The 7,199-nt window shown below is 44.2% G+C and overlaps 1 non-coding gene across 1 annotated transcript; it reads right to left on the bottom strand.

Moving 5' to 3' along the window:
* Positions 1-6,068: 6,068 nt before the first annotated feature.
* LOC119924637 lies at positions 6,069-6,175 on the bottom strand. The gene has a single exon (XR_005449339.1). It is a non-coding gene; the product is annotated as a U6 spliceosomal RNA (small nuclear RNA).
* Positions 6,176-7,199: the final 1,024 nt, after the last annotated feature.

The following is a 7,199-nucleotide window of genomic DNA, read 5'->3' as shown; positions in this document are numbered from 1 at the left end:
ATCCCAAATCCCAAATCCCAAATCCCAATCCCTCCCTCCCAAACCTTGTCCTCTCCCTGACTTTCCCATCTCTGTTGACGGCACTACCATCCTTCCCGTCTCACAAGCCCGCAACCTTGGTGTCATCCTCGACTCCGCTCTCTCGTTCACCCCTCACATCCAAGCCGTCACCAAAACCTGCCGGTCTCAGCTCCGCAACATTGCCAAGATCCGCCCTTTCCTCTCCATCCAAACCGCTACCCTGCTAATTCAAGCTCTCATCCTATCCCGTCTGGACTACTGCACTAGCCTTCTCTCTGATCTCCCATCCTCGTGTCTCTCTCCACTTCAATCCATACTTCATGCTGCTGCCCGGATTATCTTTGTCCAGAAACGCTCTGGACATATTACTCCCCTCCTCAAAAACCTCCAATGGCTACCGATCAATCTGCGCATCAAGCAGAAACTCCTCACCCTGGGCTTCAAGGCTGTCCATCACCTCGCCCCCTCCTACCTCACCTCCCTTCTCTCCTTCTACTGCCCAGCCCGCACCCTCCGCTCCTCCACCACTAATCTCCTCACTGTACCTCGCTCTCGCCTGTCCCGCCATCGACCCCCGGCCCACGTCATCCCCCGGGCCTGGAATGCCCTCCCTCTGCCCATCCGCCAAGCTAGCTCTCTTCCTCCCTTCAAGGCCCTGCTGAGAGCTCACCTCCTCCAGGAGGCCTTCCCAGACTGATCCCCTTCTTTCCTCTCCCCCTCGTCCCCCTCTCCATCCCCCCGTCTTACCTCCTTCCCTTCCCCACAGCACCTGTATATATGTATATATGGTTGTACATATTTATTACTCTATTTATTTATTTATTTTACTTGTACATTTCTATCCTACTTATTTTATTTTGTTGGTATGTTTGGTTCAGTTCTCTGTCTCCCCCTTTTAGACTGTGAGCCCACTGTTGGGTAGGGACTGTCTCTATGTGCTGCCAATTTGTACTTCCCAAGCGCTTAGTACAGTGCTCTGCACATAGTAAGCGCTCAATAAATACGATTGATTGATTGATTGATTGATTTGGTAGCTCATTCCCTGCCTACATGGAGCTTGAGCTGCCTAGACCCACTATTTTGGATATGGAGAGGGAGAAAGAGGTGCGAAGAGGGAGAGAGGGGTGGGGAGAGAGAGAGAACAGAATACATAGAAGAGGAAAGAGAGAGAGAAGAGAAGAAGAGAAATTGGAAAGTGAGAGCTAGAAAGAGGAATGGGGTTGGGAGAATTTACCAAGCTGTTAGTGTCCTCTGTTGCTTCCATTATTGTCCTCTGTCCTCACTGTCCTAATCTGATATAGCTGCTTCCCAGCACCCCCTTACCCTGCCTTGGCCTCCCCCAAACTGGCTCCTCTGGGCTGTGAACAGAAGTTTCCTATGCAAGTCGAGGCTTATCATCTGGCTTATCATCTTTGTGTGGGAACACTGTGACCAGAATTGTGTTTTAGGTATTGGCCTGTTCAGGCACACATGCACTCAAAAGTGAATTTCACCATCAGTGACATATTGTTTGAGTCTTTAAATACAGACTTCCATCTCATAATTATAGAGAGGGGGAAGATGAGGTTGGATCAACAGTGAACTACTGCAAGGACCACAGAGATTTCAACCTTGCATAGACTTTACTGTACATAGTGCTCGGGAAAGTACAGTTCATCAGTGTTGGTAGACATGATCTCTTGTCCACATGGAGCAGACAATCTACATGGGGAGAGGGACATTAAAATAAATTACAGATAAGGGAATTATTATTATTATTATTGTTATTATTATTATTATATTTGTGAAGTGCCTATGTCATGCCAAATACTGTATTAAGTACTGGGATAGATATACAAGATAGCATTCTAACATTTTGGCTCACAGTCTCAGTCTCAGGGTGTAAGATTTAATACCATTTTATAGATGAGGAAGCTGAGGAATGGAGAAATTAACCTCCACTGAGAGCATGGAAGATCTAATTCAGCTCTGGGGATGATGGCAACAGCACTGAGGGGCAACAGATATTGCCACTGCTTATGGGTTCCCTCCCACTCCACTGACAGAGAGTGAGCCCTGACTTGGGCCTTTTGGGTGACAGGAAAGAACTCCATAAAGTGTGATTTTCCCCTCATAATGGGATATTAGTTGTTTTACTGAAGTTCTGACCAGGTGCCATAACTAAACACCATTGCTTTCTGTACTCAGCTCTGCTCTCTGGAGATACCTGGGTTTTCCATAGGAAGATAGCTGAGGAAAGTTTAGAAGGGAAGAAGATAGAGAAGCAGCATAGCCTATTGTGTAGAGCATGGTCCGTGGAGTCATAGGACATGGATTCTAATGCTGGCTCCTCCACTTACCTGCTGTGTGACCTTGGGCAAATCACTTCTCTGTGCCTCAGTTATCTCATCTGTAAAATGGGGGTTACGACTGTGAACCACATATGGGACAGGGACCGTGTCCAACCTGATTATCTTGTATATATGCCAGGGACTAGTACGGTACTTGGCATATAATAAGCACTTAACAAATACCATTAAAAATAACTGAGTGCTAGGAAAGTAGGGGAGAAAATTCAATAAAGCAAGAAGCCTCTTAAGACCTTTCCTCCACATCTTCCAGTTTCTACCATATGGCCTGGTATTCAAAAAAGTTTCTGGCCCACAACAAGTGGAAAGGTGGATAATGGCCACTTTAATATGACCATTGGATAGTCTTCTGTTAGATTGGATGACTTTTGGATGACCAAGGAGTGACAATAATATAATACCGCCAACATGTTCTTATTAGATTTTGAGAGGTTTTAGGGCAGGTCGGCAGTTTCAGCTATTTAGCACTTACCCAATATGGAATTCTGCACCCTGAAGACTAATAATCATAGCGTCCAAAAATGAAGGGTGATTTGCAGCTGTTGCTGCCTAGTCACATAACCATAATTATGATGGTTTTTAATAAATGCTTACTATATGCCAACACTATGCTAAGCACTGGGGTACATTCAAGATACTCATATTAGTCACAGTCCCTGTCTCACATAAGGCTATGAGCCTAAAAAGGGAACAGTGATTTTTATCCCCATTTTAAGGATGAGAAAACTGAGGATCAGATAAATTGTGACTTGCCCATGGCCACAAAGGAAATATGTGGCGGAGATAGATTTGAACTTTGAATTCCTGACTCCCAGTCCTGTACTCTTTGATATCATTGCACTACTCTGTCAATCAATGGTGTTCATTGAGTGCTTACTGAGAGCAGAGCACTGTTCTGAGAACTTGGGAGAGTACAACAGAGTTGGTAAACATGTTTCCTGTCCACAAGGAGCTTACAGTCTAGAGGGAGTTTACAGTTTAGAGAGAGCTTACAATCCCAGAATCTGGCCATCTACTGAATTATCCTTGTTCCCAATACCACTAACTCCATCACTTGCAGAAATAGGTGTTAGTTAAATCACAGTATGTTTTAATGTCAGTACCACAAGGGACAGACTTTGTGTGGGAACAGTGTGACCAGAATTGTGTTTTAGGTATTGGCCTGTTCAGGCACACATGCACTCAAAAGTGAATTTCACCATCAGTGACATATTGTTTGAGTCTTTAAATACAGACTTCCATCTCATAATTATAGAGAGGGAGAAGGTGAGGTTGGATCAACAGTGAACTACTGCAAGGACCACAGAGATTTCAACCTCGCATAGACTTTACTGTACATAGTGCTTGGGAAAGTACAGTTCATCAGTGTTGGTAGACATGATTTCTTGTCCACATGGAGCAGACAATCTACATGGGGAGAGGGACATTAAAATAAATTACAGATAGGGGAATTATTATTATTGTTATTATTATTATTATTATTATTGTATTTGTTAAGTGCCTATGTCATGCCAAATACTGTATTAAGCACTGGGATAGATATACAAGATAGCATTTTAACATTTGGGCTCACAGTATCAGTCTCAGGGAGTAAGATTTAATACCATTTTATAGATGAGGAAGCTGAGGAACGGAGAAATTAAATAACTCGTCCAAGGTCACACAACAGTCAAGAAGCAATGCTGGAATTAGAACACAGGTTCTCTGACTCGCAGGCCCATCTCTTTCCAGTAGGCCACAAAGCAGTGTTGTGGGGGTGAATGTAATAATACTGATGGTACCTGTTAAGCGCTTACTGTGTTCCAGGCACTGTCAAAGTGCAAAGGTCTTCTCCTATGTCATTCATTCATTTGCTCGTATTCCATTCTAGCATTTTTATTGAGCACTTACTGTGTGCTGAACACTGTACTAAGTGCTTGGGAGAGAACAATATTACAATAAACAGACACATCCTCTCCCCACAATGAGCTTACAGGCTAGAGGTCAACAACCAATCAGCTCTTAGTTCAGTGTTCTGCACACAGGAAGCACTCAATATGATTGAATGAATGAACCAATCAATCAATCCTTGTTAGTTATTGAGCTCTTACTGTGTATTTAGCACTGTACTAAGCATTTGGAAGAGTATAATGCAATGGAGTGGGGAGACATATTTGGTAGTTTGCACTATCCCGCTGGCCCTCAATTTTCCATGCCTGCAGGCCATTGTCCACTACCTTCCCTTTCATAGAATGGTCTCCATCTTCTGCTTGACATCATGCAGCTTGGGCCATTCTCAGAACAACGAAAATACTACCTCTTGAATGAACCTTTCCAGATTAGCCCATGTCTCAAGTGCTTAGTACAGTGCTCTGCACACAGTAAGTGCTCAATAAATATTCATTCACCCAAATCTACATCTCTGCCCCTGCTCTCTCCCCCTCCCTCCAGGCTCGCATCTCCTCCTGCCTTCAGGACATCTCCATCTGGATGTCTGCCCGCCACCTAAAACTCAACATGTCCAAGACTGAACTCCTTGTCTTCCCTCCCAAACCCTGCCCTCTCCCTGACTTTCCCATGACTGTTGGCGGCACTACCATCCTTCCCGTCTCACAGGCCCGCAACCTTGGTGTCATCCTCGACTCCGCTCTCTCGTTCACCCCTCACATCCAAGCCTTCACCAAAACCTCAGGGACTCAGCTCCGCAACATTGCCAAGATCTGCCCTTTCCTCTCCATCCAAACCGCTACCCTACTCTTTCAAGCTCTCATCCTATCCCATCTGGATTACTGTATCAGCCTCCTTTCCGATCTCCCATCCTCCTGTCTCTTCCCACTTCAATCCATGCTTCATGCTGCTGCCCGGATTGTCTTTGTCCAGAAACACTCTGGGCGTGTTACTCCCCTCCTCAAAAATCTCCATGGGCTACCAGTCAATCTGTGCATCAGGCAGAAACTCCTCACCCTCAGCTTCAAGGCTCTCCATCACCTCGCCCCCTCCTACCTCACCTCCCTTCTCTCCTTCTACAGCCCAGCCCGCACCCTCCGCTCCTCTGCCACTAATCTCCTCACCGTGCCTTGTTCTCGCCTGTCCCGCCGTCGACCCCCAGCCCACGTCCTCCCCCTGGCCTGGAATGCCCTCCCTCCGCACATCCGCCAAGCTAGCTCTCTTCCTCCCTTCAAGGCCCTACTGAGAGCTCACCTCCTCCAGGAGGCCTTCCCAGATTGAGCCCCCTCCTTCCTCTCCCCCTCATTCCCCTCTCCGTCCCCCCCATCTTAACTCCTTCCTTTCCCCACAGCACCTGTATATACGTATATATGTTTGTACGTACTTATTACTCTATTTATTTAATTTACTTGTACATATCTATTCTATTTATTTTATTTTGTTAATATGTTTGGTTTTGTTCTCTGTCCCCCCTTCTAGATTGTGAGCCACTGTTGGGTAGGGACTGTCTCTATATGTTGCTAACTTGTACTTCCCAAGTGCTTAGTACAGTGCTCTGCACACAGTAAGTGTTCAATAAATATGATTGATTGATTTGTTAAGCGCTTACTGTGTGCACAGCACTGTACTAAGTGCTTGGGAAGTACAAGTTGGCAACATACAGAGACGGTCCCTACCCAACAACGGGCTCACAGTCTAGCAGGGGGAGACAGACAACAAAACAAAACATGTGGACAGGTGTCAAGTCATCACAATAAATAAAGATAAAGCTAGAAAAATATGGAACACTTCACGAATTTGCGTGTCATCCTTGCCCAGGGGCCATGTTAATCTACTCTGTATCATTCCAGTTTTAGTATATGTGCTGCCGAAGTGGGCATCCTGGATGTAGAGTATCAATCTACCTATCTGTAAAACTGCAACTCCTGTGTACTTATTTAGATCATTTGTACCTTTGAGTACAGTGCTCTGCACACAATAAGTGCTCAATAAATACGATTGAATGAATGAATTAGCATTTTTTATCCTAATTGTATTTCTTCTTTGGCTCCTCCCAACATAATCTAAGTGCCTCAAACGTAGAGGCTTTGTCTCATTTTTTCACCCATCTCTGAATGAGATAGCCGTATAATAAATACTATTGTTGCTGATGATGGGTATGGAAAAACAGATACACTGAATTCTTCAAAGCATCTGTTTACCCACCATTCATTCATTCATTCAATTGTATTTATTGAGCACTTACTGTGTGCAGAGCACTGTACTAAGCGCTTGGGAAGTACCACCTTTAAAAATCAACTTTGGGAGGAAAATATAGCTGCTTTCAGAGGAAAAGGAAAGGACTGTGTATCAAGCTGCTTAGGATCAGCTACTCTGAAATGATCCCATAACCCACCCTATTCTAGAATCCAAGATTTGTTCTCTGAGGTATAAGATCCTATAGTTATTTTGGAAGCTTTTAGAAGTCTTTTTTTCTCTTTTAAGCCCCCATTTAAACATTACAAGTGTTTTTAAGGTGGGATATAAGGTTGGCAGGTCCTCTAATTTGTGTTCTTCTGAAAGATGGTGTGAGACTAGTAGGCTTTTAAAGTGACTGCACTGTCTTGGTTACATCTAATGAGAGTTCATTTCTGAGGCTGCCAAGAGGAGAGAATTGATTCTGATGCTCCAGTTCTTTCACTAGAGCAAATACTTCAAAACACAAAATACAAGCTGAGGCTTGTATTCAGTATCTAACATGGAAAGAGGATTTTAAAATGATAAAATGATTCTTAGTGACTCCCTCACTTTTTCTATGTCGTAGAATGAAGATATTCAGTTCTGTCACAAGGCATGTTTTTGTTACTCATTTTGCCTACAACCTAACAGCAAAAGTATACCCTAATAGAGGGTAAGTTCTCTGTA

This window comes from Tachyglossus aculeatus, chromosome 2, assembly GCF_015852505.1.
Source record: "Tachyglossus aculeatus isolate mTacAcu1 chromosome 2, mTacAcu1.pri, whole genome shotgun sequence".
NCBI classification, from domain to species: Eukaryota; Metazoa; Chordata; class Mammalia; order Monotremata; family Tachyglossidae; genus Tachyglossus; species Tachyglossus aculeatus.
Note: the sequence above shows the minus strand (reverse complement) of the source record. Positions and strands in the feature narration are given on the sequence as shown.